The sequence below is a fragment of the Jatropha curcas genome, chromosome 8 (assembly GCF_041381405.1).
Source record: "Jatropha curcas cultivar XTBG-Jc1 chromosome 8, XTBG_Jcur_1.0, whole genome shotgun sequence".
NCBI classification, from domain to species: domain Eukaryota; kingdom Viridiplantae; phylum Streptophyta; class Magnoliopsida; order Malpighiales; family Euphorbiaceae; genus Jatropha; species Jatropha curcas.
This window is the reverse complement of record NC_143158.1, coordinates 18,989,937-19,006,565: the sequence shown is the minus strand read 5'-3', so window position 1 is coordinate 19,006,565 and position 16,629 is coordinate 18,989,937. Positions and strand designations below refer to the sequence as shown.

The following is a 16,629-nucleotide window of genomic DNA, read 5'->3' as shown; positions in this document are numbered from 1 at the left end:
CACTTTCAACTTAACCTAATCTTCCATATTTAGTAGAAAAGCCCATCAGCCCTTTTCTTTTTCCCTTCTCTTTACTTCTTTTCTGCCACCAACCTTACTTTATCTCTTCCGTTGAAACTTCCATGCATCCTTCTTCTTTATAGTGATAAGAATCCTGCCTGTCACTATAGAAGCTTGACTGGACATAAGGGTGGCCACGGTTCCAGAACCGGCAGTTCTGGTTCCAGAAAAACTGGAACTGGAACAGAACCGAAAAGGTCCAGTTCTGGTTCCGATTTGGAACCGTCCGGTTCTGGTTCCGGATCCAGTTCTGGTCCGGTGACAAAACCGACGGTTCCGATCGGTTTTCCGGTGAATCGCATAATTTTAAATTTTAAATTTTGAAGACCGGTTTAAAAAAAAATTATTTGAACATAAAAAATTAAAAAATACTTCAATTAAATTTATTTTTTTAAAGACTTGAACATAATTATTTTTTAAAAAAAAATTTTTCAACTGAATTTATTTTTTGTTTAAAAAAGTTTGAACATAATTTAAAAAAAAAAGGGGCTTGAACTTAATTTTTAAAAAAAAAAAAAAAATTAAGTAGCCTACGTATCCTCTTGGGGTTTAGAGGAATCAAAGCCCACGTAATTAAGAGATTTCACAACAAAATTTTTTAAAAAAAAAAACTGGTCTGACAGTTTATAACGGCTAGAACCGCCGGTTCGAACCGGCGGTTTTAACCGACGGTTCCAGTCCGGTTCTGACCGATTCTCTAGAACCGCCGGTTCCGGTTCTAGAATTTTGGAACCGAAATCGAACCGAAAATCTCCGGTTCTGATTCTGGTTCCGGTTCGGCCCGGTTCCGGTTCTCATCGGTTCCGAACCGGTTCGAACCGACGGTTCCGGTTCCCGAAACCGTAATATGGCCACCCCTAACTGGACATAATTGCAAACCAAGAGAGAGAATCTAAGTTTAATCTTCAAATTTCAAAATATTTTCTCTGCGTTATAATCTTTTCACATATGTTCTTATTTTCTGAGATTTTTTTGAAAAAGAAAAAGCTTGTTCAACAAATTATTTTTGAAGAACGATTTTTGTCACAATCTGTTCCCATGGGCTGGACAAGCACTAGGATCCAAGTGAGTTTAAGGCCTTCAAGATCCGTAGTAAGCCTAAATTACGAAGTCTATACACATCAAATGGATTTCTAGGAATAGTAAGTCTACATTATTTTACATATAAGTCAAGTAATTGCTTTTCGCTAGCCCTAACTTCAATATCTCAAACTAATTCACAATTTGGGCCTATATACAACACATAACATCTATAACGTGGCTAACTGGTCCATTCATCCATTAAGACCAATGTTTAAACATTCTTAAGTTCATAGGATAAAATGCTCTATTAATATAAGTCTAGAAGTATATAAATCTTACAGCTGCGGAGTTCAATATCAATCAGAATAAATAAATTCTTGTAAACTCACAATTACACTAATTATTGGAATTAAGAAAATTTTTTTCCTAGCTCTGCGGGGAAGGAATAAGAGTTTTAGTTCGGATAAAGAAGAACCTACTTAATGAAAAATTAAACAAAAGAAAAGTGAGTTTTATAATGAATAATAAGTATGGCATAACACAGACATTCACACAAAATGCTTCCTAAAGTACTAAAATAAACACATGGCCAGTCAAGTATATGGCATAACATCAACACTCACAAGTAATTACACCTTCAAATAATCAAACAAGTGGACATTGGTCAATGGCATCACCAAAACCACCAATGAGCCGTCCTCACACATGGCCCATCCTCTCATGACGTGTGCACCAGGGAGCCGATCCCCCATACCTGGCCGACCGGTCTAATCCTCACTTGACTAGCCCTCTCATTTCATTTCATTCATTATTTTTTTATACTCTTTTCTTTTCCATACCATCAGGAGGCCACCCTGTGGTTTTCCATATCATATATCATCAGATGCATACGGGGGCGCCAATCTCCCCATACTTGGCCAATAGTATCGCTGACCGCCCTCACAAACCCATACAGACCCACTTCATCCCAATTTCACACAAACAAGGCACAATAATTTCACAACACGAATAATCAAACATCACATTTAAATGCAACACATTAATAAACAAAGAATGCAAATGTACAAATATACGCATATATATTAATGAATATTTATGCCATAGACTAAACAAACAATAAATAAGTAATGATTAAATGAGTGAGATTTTGTAACATTATATAATAATGTATGTATGCACGCACGATGCAAATGATAATATATTATTTATTATACCTCACTGCAATAAGCAAGGGAATACTCTAATCTTAGTTCTATTTTGCAAAAATCAGAAAACAATCCTGAATAATCTATATGAAATAGAATTAAAAGGAGAGAAAAGAATTAAATAAGAACTCCTCCTAATATGAATAAAAAAATCATTCTAAATAAATCTAACAACCTTTTTATTAAATATGATTATTCAAGATTCTGCCAAAATTTCATCAGAACCACCCCTAAAAATAAGACTTTCTACCTATTTAGATATCAGTAATGTTATATATCTATCAACCATTACACACACAGCCCATCCATTGGGCAATCAAATAAATTGATTTCCCTTCATACCATGTAATAGTCTCACGATACATAATAAACAAATGGAAATAAATATTTACCTATCCTCTAGATCCTACTAGCTTAAATTGTCCATATATACAAATACATGAAACAATCATATACCAACTATTTCTTTTCTTTTCTTTATCATTATATAATTAAGATCCCAGGTACAACCTAATAATCTGTATATCATCATCCTCACCAAGCGCAATTATAGGTGAGGATCCCATTTTAATCATCTATCAATCATAAATAAGCATTTATAATTCAACTAACATAGAATCTTGAAAGTGAGCTGATTTATATATATTTGTACAGGTAAGTCCAGAGATAATAGTGGGGATGGAAGTCAATTAAAGGATCCCCAATTAAAACTTTTCATGGAGTCAATTCAAGGGCAGTTTCGAACTTACAACAATTTCATCCAAGACATGAGAGAGGAGTTGCAAGAGATAAAGGCTGCCCGAAGCTCTAATGCAACGAGAGCTCATCCACGTACTGTAACATCCCTTCCCGGTCCACCCGTTAACTCAAATGAACCGAGCTGAGACGCTACAATCTGGTTGAACCTATGTCCTTTCATGCTAATATCATGTTGTATGCTGATTATGATGTCAAGCTGTTGCTTTTTACATTATGAAAATATAGATATGTACTTAATATTTTTACAAGACATGATACTAATTTTCAAAATGAAATGGGCCCAACTGTGTGCCCTGTACATGCCATGATAAGGATAGACAGAATCAAAATATCCAAATGAGTAGCTACCCTGAAGACTGAATCTTCCACAGATGAACTGCAGCAGTTGTAAGCTGATTCTCTACGGTCCAGTCTCGAAACCTACGAGTTAAATAAATAACTCGCTGAGCAAATAATGCTCAGTGGATATCTCAATTTAATAAGAAATAAAACAATAAACATATAAGCACACATATCATTATACTTTCATGATTTTACCTGCTGTTCATGATGCTGTATAAATTTTGCAACTTTTATTAACCATCGTATACTTTATAAATAATAAATCATATAACTGCATGGCTCCATAAGGTTATAGTGAAACCAAAGTGATAAGAAAAACTGTATGAACTGTATGAAACTGGATGAATACTGTATGGCTGGGCTGTTATGGCCCGTATATAAATCATATCCACTCAACAGCCTGTAGCTGGAGTACCAAACTGTATGGGGTGCAGATCTGCTATCCTATGTCGCGACATAGTCTTATCTACGTGGTTTCTACCTAACCTTAATGGAGCATATTATGTGTATTGTGATAATACAAGAATTATTTAGAAAATATCTAATGAGGAATAATGCATACCATTGATAATGTATAAAGTAACTTGCATGGAAATACTCTAGCTATTGCACCCGCGATGCAATTCTTACTAATATTTATGTAACTAAATTTTACCATTCAGATTAAGGAAATTCTTAGTTTGAATTAAGTTCACTTAGAAGGTAAAATGCAGTAATAATTTTCGGGTGAATGAATCTACATATGCATTCCAACATCATTTCTAATGTGTTCTTGAAATCTGCCAGACAGCCTGTACATGTTTCACAAATCCTATCATAACTCTTTCTGTATACGTCCAATTTAGGTTATTCTAAATTCTATGGTTAGCTAACATCTTAAGGTACAAAGTTTTCTTCTATCACATCTCTTAATTACGTTGGCAAGGTAGTCACATATTGAGCTCAAGTAGCAACTGCCAGTCTACCCTACTGTTGGTTTCCAGCCTGCCCAGTTTATACTATTTTGGTCATATCTCTCAATTTATAACTCCAATTTAGGTGATTCTACATTCTATGGTTAGCTAACACATTAGGCTACAAATTTGTCTTCTACCACATCTCTTAATTACGTTGGTAAGGTAGTCAAACATTGAGCTCAAGTAGCAACTGTCAGTCTGCCCTGCTGTTGGGTTTCAGCCTGCACAAGTTATACTATTTTGGTCACAGATCTCAATATATAACTCCAATTTAGGTGATTCTGCCTTATATGGTTAGCTAACACATTAGGCTACAAATTTGTCTTCTACCACATCTCTTAATTACGTTGGTAAGGTAGGCAAATATTTACCGAAATGAGCAACTTCTAGTCCGTCCAGACTGTTGATTTCCAGCCTGCACAGTCTGTACTATTTTGGTCATATCTCTCAATTTATAACTCCAAATTAGGTGATTCAAAAACTCATGGAACATAGAGGAACAAATAACTCTTCTATACCACTTCCTAATTCCATCGTTAAACAGAGTCAAAATCAGGGTGAAGTTACTGGTCAATGGTCCAACAAACTGGGTTCAGCATGAAATCAATATCTACTTCATTCATTCAATTCATCCCATGCTTTATCACCATTTACAGACCTCTAATTCAACATTCAGCAATATATGTTTTCATTATCAACACACTACACAAGTTTTCATGCAAGAAAATGTGAAAAACTAAAAGAGATATCAAACCTTCAACCAAAAGAGCTTTAAATCCTCTTCTTAGCTTCCTTTTCTTCCAACTTTGAGTTCCCCTCTCCTATACATAATAACTCTTAGAAATCATCTAAAATATCACAAAAGTATGAAAATCAAGAAGGGCTACTTACTTGGATAGAGTTCTAGGTTGAATTTAGTGTTTAAATCACATGAAAATGGATGGAGAAAGGAAGGAGATGAAGAGAAAGATGAAAGGAGATGAAGAGGAAGATGAAGATGAAGAAGACGTTGAAGATGAAGATGAAGAAAATGAAGAAGGCAAACTGAAATGGAAGTCTCGTGTAGTCCAAATTTTATCTTTGATTGTGTGTTAAAAATTACCAAATAGTACCTATATTTTCCATATGTTACATTTTAATACCTAAACTTTATATTTTAGTGCAAGTAAGTCCTACTCCTTATACTTTGATCTTTTTGTTTCATTCAAGTAAGTCCACTTCTTTTACTTATTTAAGTTACATCCCATTCTACCCCACTCTGGATTTAAATGGCTCGAACTGGGTTCTTGTTCGGCCCAACTCGACTCGACTCTATGCAACGATTCGATTCAGTAGGATGTTACACGTACTCCTAGTCCAAATAGATTTCAAGCCCATGATGATGATGAGACCGAAAACACTGATGTTAGTAAAGTTGATGGGGACTTGGGATCAATCAAAATGAGGATTCCAGAATTCAAGGGTAACAACAGTGCTGAAGAATACCTTGAATGGGAGAGAAAGGTAGAACAAATCTTTCAATGCCATAACTATTCTGAGGAGAAGAAAACCCACCTTGCAGTTGTTGAGTTCAAGGGTTATGCTATGTTTTGGGGGGAAAAATTACTATTAAAAAGAAGAAAAAAAGGAATGCGGCCTGTGCCACCATGGAAGATTATGAAGGAGTTAATGAACCAAAAGTTTGTCCCTGCTCATTATTTTAGGGACTTGCACAATAAATTGGCAAGAATGGTGCAAGGAGGGAAGTGGAAGACTACTAAAAGGAGATGGAGATTTGCATGGCTAGAGCCAAAATTGAGGAACATGAACAAATCACCATGTCATGGTTCCTTGGGGGTCTAAATAGTGATATCGCTGATGCTTTAGAGATGTATCGCTACGATACTATGGAAGAGATGGTAGCTATGGCCATGAAAATTAAGAGGTAGAAAAAGGGGAGATCCACTAACAGGTAATCTAACAAGACATGGGGATCTAAATGGTCCAAAGGAGGATAAAAGAAAGATTTTAAAGGTTCTAATTCCCAAAGGGCAGATTCAGCTTTAAAAGGTAAAGAGACTGTCCAAACTTAATTTAAGGACAACAAAGGTATTTTTAACTCTACAATCCCTTCTAGAGAAATTAAATGTTTTAAATGTTTAGGGAAAGGGCATATTGTTCAAATAAAAGAGTTATGATTGCTAAAGATGGGAATATTAGTTCTAAATCTGAATGTAGTGATTATGATGATATGCCACATTTAATTGATGTTGATGATGATGATTCAGATAATTTGATACTTGCTGAACATGGTGAATCTTTAGTTGCTAGGCGTGCTTTGAATATGCATATTAAGGAGGAAAGCCTTGAGCAACATGAGAACATATTTCACACTAGATGTTTGATTAGTGGAAAAGTGTGTACTCTTATTATTGATGGGGGTAGTTGCACTAATGTTGCTAGTGTAAGTATGGTGAACAAACTGAATTTGGCATGTCTTAAACATCCTAAACCTTACAAGTTGCAATGGTTGAATGATTGTGGGGAAGTGAAGGTGACACGACAGGTACTTGTGTCGTTTTCTATTGGGTGGTACAAAGATGAGATTTTATATGATATAGTACCTATGCAGGCAGGCCATTTGTTGCTGGGAAGACCATGGCAGTATGATAGGAGAGTACTTTATGATGGGTTCCACAACCGGTATTCTTTGATTCATAAGGGTAAAAAGGTGGTTCTTGTACCATTATCAGCTCAAGAAGTGTATGCTGATCAAAAGAAGCTACTTGAGAGAGAAAGAGAGAGAGAGAGAGAGGTTTCGGCCTTGAGAAAAAATGGGAGTGAGGCTTCCGGATCAAGGAAACAAAGGAGTGAAAAGAGTGATGATGGGGAGAAAAAGGCCACAAAAATCACAAAACAAATTAATGGCCCAATTAAGAGTGAAAACCGAGAGAGGGGAGAAAGAAACAAAATTTTTATGGAAGAGCTAAAGAGGTTACGTGCGCTATCGCCTTGGAGCAGTCCGTGTTGCTTCTTAGGTATAAAGAGGTTTTATTTGCTGACACTAACATTAACCTTGACAGTTTGCCATTTATGTTTGTTCCTATGTTGCAGGAGTTTTCTAATGTTTTTCCTGAAGAGTTGCCTAGTGGTTTGACACCTTTAAGAGGAATAAAACATCAAATTGACTTCATTCCTGTCTCCACCATTCCAAATAGACCAGCCTATAGAAGCAATCCAATGGAGACAAACGAGTTGCAAAGGCAAGTTGATGAGCTTATGGAGAAAGGTTTGGTGCGAGAGAGCATGAGCCCTTGCACCGTTCCAGTGCTTCTAGTACCCAAAAAGGATGGTACATGGTGAATGTGTGTTGATTGCAGGGCAGTCAATAAAATCACTGTAAAGTATAGATGCCCTATTGCTAGACTTGATTATATGTTAGATGAATTGCATGTGGCAACTTACTTTACTAAAATTGATTTAATGAGTGGTTATCATCAGATTAGGATGCATCCAGGTGATGAATGAACAATTGCTTTTAAAACGAAGTATGGTTTGTATGAATGGTTAGTAATGCCTTTTCGATTGTCTAATGCACCTAGTACATTTATGAGGCTTATGAACCATGTGTTGCATGCCTTCTTAGGGAAATTTATGGTTGTATACTTTGATGATATACTCATTTATAGTAAGTCTCTTGATGATCGTGTTGAGCATGTTAGGCTAGTATTACAAACATTAAGGTCTGAACAATTATATGCTAAGCTTACAAAATGCACATTTTGTATAGACAGACTTGTGTTTATTGGATTTTTTGTGAGTGCACAGGGTATTGAGATAAATGAGGAGAAAGTGAAAGCTATTAAAGAATGCCCAACTCCCAAATCAGTTTCAGAAGTTAGAAGTTTTCATGGGTTGGTAAGTTTTTATAGAAGGTGGGGAGAGGAACAGTAGAAAGCATTTGACATGCTCAAAGGGAAGTTAACATCCGCTCCTATACTTTCTTTACCTAACTTTGAGAGTACTTTTGAAAATTGAGTGTGATGCTTCTGGTGTGGGGGTTGGGGCGGTTCTGATGCAAGAAAAGAAGCCAATTGCCTACTTTAGTGAGAAGTTGAATGGAGCTCAGCTCAATTCTTCAACCTATGATAAGGGGCTGTATGCCTTGGTGAGAACTCTAGACGTTTGGCAACACTACTTACTACCTAAGGAGTTTGTAATCCACACTGATCATGAGGCCCTAAAACACTTGAAGGGTCAAGGTAAGCTCAATTAAAGGCATGGTAAGTGGGTTGAATTTATTGAACAATTTCCTTATGTGATTAAATACAAGCATGGAAAAGATAACGTTGTTACTAATGCATTGTCAAGAGGTATGTTCTAATTACTGCTCTTAGTTCTAAGTTGCTTGGATTTGAGTATGTTAAGGGCTTGTATGTGACTGATTCTGATTTTGGCAATATGTATGTAGCATGTGAGCATGGAGCATTTGATAAATTCTATAGACATGATGGATATTTGTTTAGGGGCAGCAAACTTTGTGTGTCTAAATGTTCTATGCGTGATTTACTTGTGCTTGAATCTCATTATGGGGGATTGATGGGATACTTTGGGGTATATAAGACTTATGATACGCTGAATGAACATTTTTATTGGCCTCATATGCGTAGGGATGTAGAGAAAGTTTATAGTTCTTGTATTGCTTGTAGATAGGCCAAGTCTAAGTCTATGCCTCATGGATTATACATGCCTTTACCTGTTCCTATTTCACCTTGGGCTGATATATCTATGGACTTTGTGCTTAGTTTACCTAGGACTAGGCGTGGTAGAGATAACATATTTGTAGTTGTTGATAGGTTTAGCAAGATGGTTCATTTAATTCCTTGTCATAAAACTGATGATGATAATAATGTTGTTGATCTATTCTTTAGAGAGGTGGTACGGTTACATGGGGTGCCACGAACTATAGTTTCTGATAGGGATGCAAAGTTCCTTTCACATTTTTGGAGAGTTTTATGGGGTGAGCTTGGTACTAAGTTACTTTATTCTACCACTTATCATCCACAAACAGATGGACAAACTAAGGTTGTGAATAGAACTTTAGGAATCTTGTACCGTGCTATTAAGGGTAAGAACTTAAAAACTTGGGAAGATTGGTTGCCATTCATTGAGTTTTCATATAACCGTATCATACATTCTACTTCAGGTTTTAGTCCATTTGAGCTTGTTTATAGTTTTAACCCACTGACTATTTTGGATCTTATTCCTTTACCTTTAAATGAAATTTCTAATTTAGATGGTGCTCAAAAGGCAGATTTAGTGAAGTCTTTACATGAGAAGGCTAGAGCAAACATTGAAAAGAGGAACAAGTTGTATGCTGACAGAGCACACAAGGGTAGGAAGAAGCTAGTGTTTGTGCCGGGAGATTGGGTTTGGGTACATTTTTGCAAGGAAAGGTTTTCCAATCAAAGGAAGACTAAGCTTGATGCACGTGGAGATGGTCCATTTCAAGTCTTAGAGCGCGTCAATGACAACACCTACAAGATAGACTTGCTAGATGAGTATGGTGTTTTTGCCATTTTCAATGTTAGTAATTTGTCTCCATTTGACATGGATACAGATTTGGGGACAAATCTTTTTGAGGAAGGGGGGAATGATATGGATCAGCCATCACTCATCCATGGAGCTCAAGGGAGCAAGGAGCACAACAAGGGAAACCCATTGATACTTCCTAGTGGCCAATTACAAGAAGTCGCGCAAAGAGATATGGGGCAGCCTAGACATGGCCATATTATGGTTCCTAGAACCGGAATCGGTCCGAACTGAAATTAGTGGGAATCGAAACTGGAGGCCTACGGTTCGATTTTGGTTCAAATATTTTTGGAATCGGGACCAGCGGTTCCAAGAACCGGTCAGAACCGGATGGAACTGCCGGTTTTTCGGCCGGTTAGAACCGCTGGTTCGAACCAATATTTGAATTATTTTTGTAACAGCTAGAACCGCCTATTCGACCAGTTCAAACCGGCGGTTCAAACCATCGGTTCCAGCAGGTAGCAATTTTTTTTTATTTTTTTGTGAAATCCCCAAATTGCCCCTCCTAACAGCTGTAAACAGCTACATAATGGCTAGTATCAAGAGTGTTTGTGGAAAAATGATTTTTTGGATTTATTATAAATACCTCATTCCATTTACAATTTCCTCACACAAAATTATTTCTACTCTCTCTACTCTATATTATTCTTTTATACTCTACAATCTCTCTAATTTTAATTCACAATTTGTTGTCCAATATATTGCAAGATAATTTCTTCAAAGTCGAATCTCCAATTATTTGTCCAAATTATTGTGAATTAATTTCTTCAAATTCCAATCTCTAATTATTCTCTCTATTTTTTTTATTCAATTTTCCAAATTACATATTATTTTCATATAATGACAAGTGGAGGAAACTCAAGATCCGCTAAGGGCAAGGGAAAGATTGGAGAAACACAATATTCATCTATCCCTACAAATGACATCTTCGATTTCACTCCCGACCAATATAATCTTGAGGGATATCCAAATGCAAATGTGGAAATTCCAACTGAAGAATCTGAATTTAATGATGAGCAATTACAACAAGAGGAAGAGGAAGAGGAAGAGCAAGGTATACAACTTCTTTGAAGAGTAAGACAAAGTTTCGACATATTCACCATTCATTTCACAAAGAAATTCAAAGGTGAAAAATGTTCGATGTAATTTGCAATTATTGTGGAAAATCTTATAAATTCAAATAATCGGGCGGTTATGGATCATTTTGGAAGCATTTGGAGACAAAACATCCAACAAAAATAGGAGTTGATTGGTCTCAAACACAAATTTTCGGGTACGCATCTTCTAACATTTCTTTGTTTAAATTCTGAAAAACAACAAAAAGAAGAATTAGGAAAAATGATTTCTATGGAACATTTATCTTTTAGTTTTGGTGAAAAAGTAGGTTTCAATCAATATTGTCAAAAAGCTTTAAATCCTTCTGCTAAAAGAGTGCCAAGAAATACTGTGAAACGAACTATTATTTCTTTATATAAAAAAGGAAAAAAAGAGTTAGAGCTTTTATTTTCTGAAATGAAAATTCGTGTTTCAATTTATTGTGATATTTGGAATGATCATTTGCAAATGCATTCTTATATGGGCATTACATGTCATTGGATTGATGATGATTGGAAAATTCAATAAAGAATTATTGCATTTCGTGTTTTTGATGATAAACATATTGCAAATAATATTTATAGAATAATTGTTTCAATTTTAGATGAATATAAGTTGACAAAAAAAATATTTCAATTTCATTTGATAATGCTTCTGCTAACACTAAATCAATTATTGAACTTAAAACATATTTGTGAACCAAATATTGGTGGAAAATTTTTTCATGTAAGACGTGCTTGCCATGTTTTAAATTTATGTGTACAAGATGGTTTAAAAATTCTTGAATCTTATATTTCTCCAATTAGAAAAGCTATTTCATATTTATAGGGACATCCCCAAGTGATGAAAATTTGGGTTAAATTTTGTAAGGAAAATAATAAAAGACCAAAACATTTTCTAAGGGATGTCCCAACTCGTTGGAATTTAATATATAAATTATTAAACGAGTCTTTTTCGTATAAAGAATTATTGTGCATTTTCGTTACTAATAATATTGAAGAAATTAATTTATATCCACAAAATTGGGATATTTGTGCAAAAATTTTAGATATTTTAAAATTTTTTAATGATGCTACCTATAAATTTAGTGGGATTTATTATCCCACATCTCATTTATTTGTGCATATATGCATTAATATTGTTAGTGCACTCCAACAATTTGAAAATGATTTTATATTACAAGATTGTGTTTTTTCAATGGAAAAAAAATGGTTATCTTATTTTAAAAATATACCACCCCTTTATCTTGTTGCTTGTGTATTTGATCCTAGATATAAAATTGAAGTTTTATTTGAATATTTGACTATTTATTATGAATTATTAAATCTTGATGTAGAAGATAATGCTAATATAAATGTAGTATTGCATGAAGTTAGACAAAATATTATAGAATTATTTAGTGAATTTGTTCAATTTTCTAGTTCATCTACTTCTAATTCTTCTCAATTCAATAATCAACAATTTCCAACTTAAAGGGTAAGTGTTGGTGTTGCTGAACGCATTTTACTACAAAGACAAAAAAGACCAAGGGAATCCGGTTCTATTTCTGAATTTGATAATTATCTAACTACTTCTTTCGAGTTTTGTGATGATTATGCAGATAATAATTTTCCAATTTTAGATTGGTGGAGTCGTTACGCTAATACATTTCCAATACTTTCTTTAATTGCAAAACAAGTTTTAGCATCTTCGGTCTCCACTGTTGTGGTTGAATAAGCTTCTAGTCAAGGAGGAAACATACTTGATGAAACACAATCTCGTATGACACCTGATTCACTAGAAGCACAATTATGCGTGGATGATTGGAGCAAGGCCGAAATAAAAGCACAAGAAAATCTCAAAGAAAATGAGGATTTATATGATCTTTACGATGGGTCCTCAACGGGAACATCAATCGGTGGTGGAAATAGCGAATAAGGTAAAATGGGTGAAATTGGTACAAGGTAAGTAAAAACTACGTGGGTTTTGACTCCTCTAAACCCCAAGAGGATACGTAGGCAATTTAAAAAAATTAAGTTCAAGTCCTTTTTTTTAAATTAAGTTCCAATTTTTTTAAACAAAAAATAAATTTAGTTGAAGACTTTTTTTTAGAAAAATAAATTAAGTTCAAGTCTTTTTTTTTTTTTTTTAAAAATTTAATTCAAGCATTTTTTATTTTTTAAGTGTAATTTTTTTTAAGAAATTATTTCACAAACTTTTAAATTTTAAAATTTGAAAACTGGTGTTCAAAATTTAAAATTTAAAATTTAAACTTTAAAATTATGCGATTTGCCGGAAAACCGGTCAGAGAACCGGCCGGAACTGTCGGTTTTGGAGCCATTAAGGAACTAGAACCGGAACCGTTCGGTTCCAAACCGGAACCAGAACCAGAAATTTTCGGTTCTGTTTCGAAACCCTGGCCATGTCTAGGGCAGCCATGTCCTTATACATTCATGAACAAGTTACACAAGAGCTCTATAAAATTGCTTTCAAAAGTGCTATGTGGAACTTGAAGGCACACCTAAGCTTCTTGCATTGCTTAAAGCTTACGTGAGACTACCTGAAGACAAGTTGCAAGGAGTCATGCAAAACTGAATTTGCAGCATGTAGCCGCCCATGCTAGAAAGCATGCCCTGGCTGTGCTAGTTTAGCACACCCGTGCTATGTAGCACGCCCTACCCATGCTAGGGCCTGACCTTGGAGTGAAAACAACACTAAACTTGCAGTAAGTAGCATGCCCGTGCTGGGTAGCACACCCTGGCCGTGCTAGGGTCTGACTTTGGCGTAATTAGTTAATCCATTTCTGTTAGTTTTGAATTATAATATTGTTAATGGGTTGGGCCACCAATAAATTCGGCCTGCCTTTTATCTTAGCCTTAATTTGTTTGGTTTATTTATTCTTATCCTTAGCTAGTTTATATTAGTTAATCTTTATCTTTAGTTTGTTTGGATTAGTTATTCTAAATCCTTTAGGATCAGGTTTTTAGATTTAGTATAAATAGTTTTGTTATGTTATTAAACAAATCATTCAATGAATTAATAAATCTTCAGATTTGTTCATGCTTTTGGCGTGTTCTTTGATTAGAGTGATTGTGAGATTGCTTTTCTCTAATTGCATCAAGAATCAAGGTAAACTTATCAATTTACTTGTGTCCTTTATGTTATTTTTCTTCACTCTATTATTAGTTTTCTTGTTTCCTTAAGCTTTGGGTGCCATAGATGAGGAGTTTAGTTTGATATTTGAAGCTATTCCAAACTTGTCATAGAGTTCTTGGAATTAATTTCCATAGGGTTCCGCGTCAATAGTTGTTATCATGATAAGAAAATCATAACCTCCTTACCAAAGCTTGCATGAATATATTGATCCCTCATTGCTCAATTGTTGTTTATCAAAATTTCAATATACCGCATCCTTTCTTCTTATCATAAGAAAATTTAAACAATTAATCAAGTTATTTGTTACCTTTTTAATGATTCTCTCATTTTCTAATATCCATCATTAAACACTACTAAGATTGCTACCAAATGAAGAGAATGGGTTCACAGCACTATTATTAATTTAACTCAATCAAAAATTCAAGAGATTCTCCAACCTGGCTGCTACTATTCACCAACGGACCTTAAATTTCAAACCCAAGCTAGCAATAAATCCATAAGTTTCTTTATCTTTATTTTTACAAGAAATCGATTTATAATTTATTTCTTATGAAGATTCCCATACAGCTTCAACAATTCTTAAATAAGATTAAACCTGGCTAGCTTATTAATAACTAAAATACCCCAATTTCTTTATGTTCTATTAAGGACATAAATATAGCATTCATTTTCTAACCCATAAAATATGTGACTTGCAAAAGATGCAGTTAATAATCAGAATTCCTTATTAAAACCCATACATTTCTTGTCCATTAAGTCCTTCCCCAACCAAAACATAATTCAATGAAATCATATATTTCAAGCCAATGCACTAATTCCTAACAACTGATTAGGTTAGCTGCTACTATATCAAAATCTGTCTAATTTCTGAAATTCGCATATAAACGGTACCACAACCATATTATATCGATTTCCAAACTATAATCATTTTGTTCATGCTAAATTATTCATTAGATTAGTTAATAACTTAAACCAGTTTTTTATTTTTTTTTTATTTTTTTTTATTTTTTTTAAATAATCATTTTCCCTAAATAGAGTAGCATGAACAATATCCAGGAACCTACCTTCTTCTCATCCATAATTCTACTAACAATTTTCCAAATAAACTATAGGTTAAATACTTCTAGAGAAGGATCAAGTATAGTTCACCGAGTCTTATATATCTCATTAATGCAGTAATTTGAACAAATGACTAAATATAGCTGCTGCCGTGCTACTAAATCCCTCACTCCATATAGAGATTTAATGCAAACAAGGTAATGTACTCACCCTCATATAGAAACTCAAATTATAGCTTTCATTAGCAACTTTTTTATTTTATTAAGATTTTCTAAGCTAATCTGCAGAAATGGAAGCTAGGAGTTTCAGATTCTATACTAACTCAGTTTATGCTTCAAATCCTTCAGCTAAGACATAGAACTCATAAAATAAATCTAAGAGGGTCAAAATGTGGCTTACCCAACTGTAGAATTCACTGGAAAATCAAAGAGAAGCAAAGGAAGCATTGACAGAAGCTGTCGATCGAAGGGGAATAGCAGCTTACCTTTGCTGCGCTCAGCGGAAGAGAAGGATAAAGAAACAGTCGCTGAACCAACCGGAAAACAAAAAAAGAAAAAACCGTCGCCTGCCAGAGCCGTGGTGCACACTGGAGTCGCGAGCAACAGGAGGCGCGGCGTCAGGCCGTGGCTGGAGTCGAGCGGTGATCAGAGCGGAGTCGTAGACGTCGTCGAGCTCGCTGGGGACGACGCAAGAAAGAGAGAGACTGAGATCGAGAGGTAGTGGCGGGGCGATGGCAAGGAGGCAGCGGCGCTAGAGTGGAAAGGAAGAAGAAGAAGAAGAAGAGAAAAGAAATAAAAATCTGGGTTTTTAGACTATTCCAGTTCGATTGGAACTGACTTGGTCCAATTCAGTGATTTGATTCGGTTTTTGCGTCGTTTATGGGTTTTTCTTCCGCCTGGTTTTCGAAAAATTCAAATTGATTTATAGGTCTGATTTAGCAATAATAAAATATTTTTACTAAATTCATTGGTTAACATTTACAATTAAATTTTTAAATGTAAAATTTTTGAAAAAAATTTTTCAGGTCCTTTCAATTTTCGAGTCTCATACTTTTTAAGCTTTGATTTTAAAAATTTATTCTTCTTGTGCTTAATCTGCATTTTTCTCTATCTATTCTAGATTATGTGTAATCTTTAGTAGATAAGGGATTTTCAAATTGAAAACTAAGTGTTTAGCTTTGGGGATAAAACTATTTGCAATAGTTATCAAGCAACCTTCTCTTTATATAAAATTAATATCTTTATGTAACACCCACCGCCTAGTCCCGAGAGACTAGATGATGGATGCTACATTCGGTGCCGGAGGCACCATCTTAACTAACATATAAATCATATTATCAGGTTATGAATTAGAAGTGAGTTTAGCAAGTATATATATATAATTTTTTTTTTTTTGAAAAAAATGATTTGAAAAAATCCTACAGA

At 34.7% G+C, this 16,629-nt stretch overlaps 1 long non-coding RNA gene across 1 annotated transcript; it reads right to left on the bottom strand.

Moving 5' to 3' along the window:
• Positions 1 to 2,925: 2,925 nt before the first annotated feature.
• On the bottom strand, positions 2,926 to 5,410 carry LOC149494290 (uncharacterized). Its single transcript, XR_016322239.1, has 3 exons — positions 5,237 to 5,410; positions 5,100 to 5,166; positions 2,926 to 3,467 (listed from the first exon to the last, which is right to left on the bottom strand). It is a non-coding gene; the product is annotated as an uncharacterized LOC149494290 (long non-coding RNA).
• Positions 5,411 to 16,629: the final 11,219 nt, after the last annotated feature.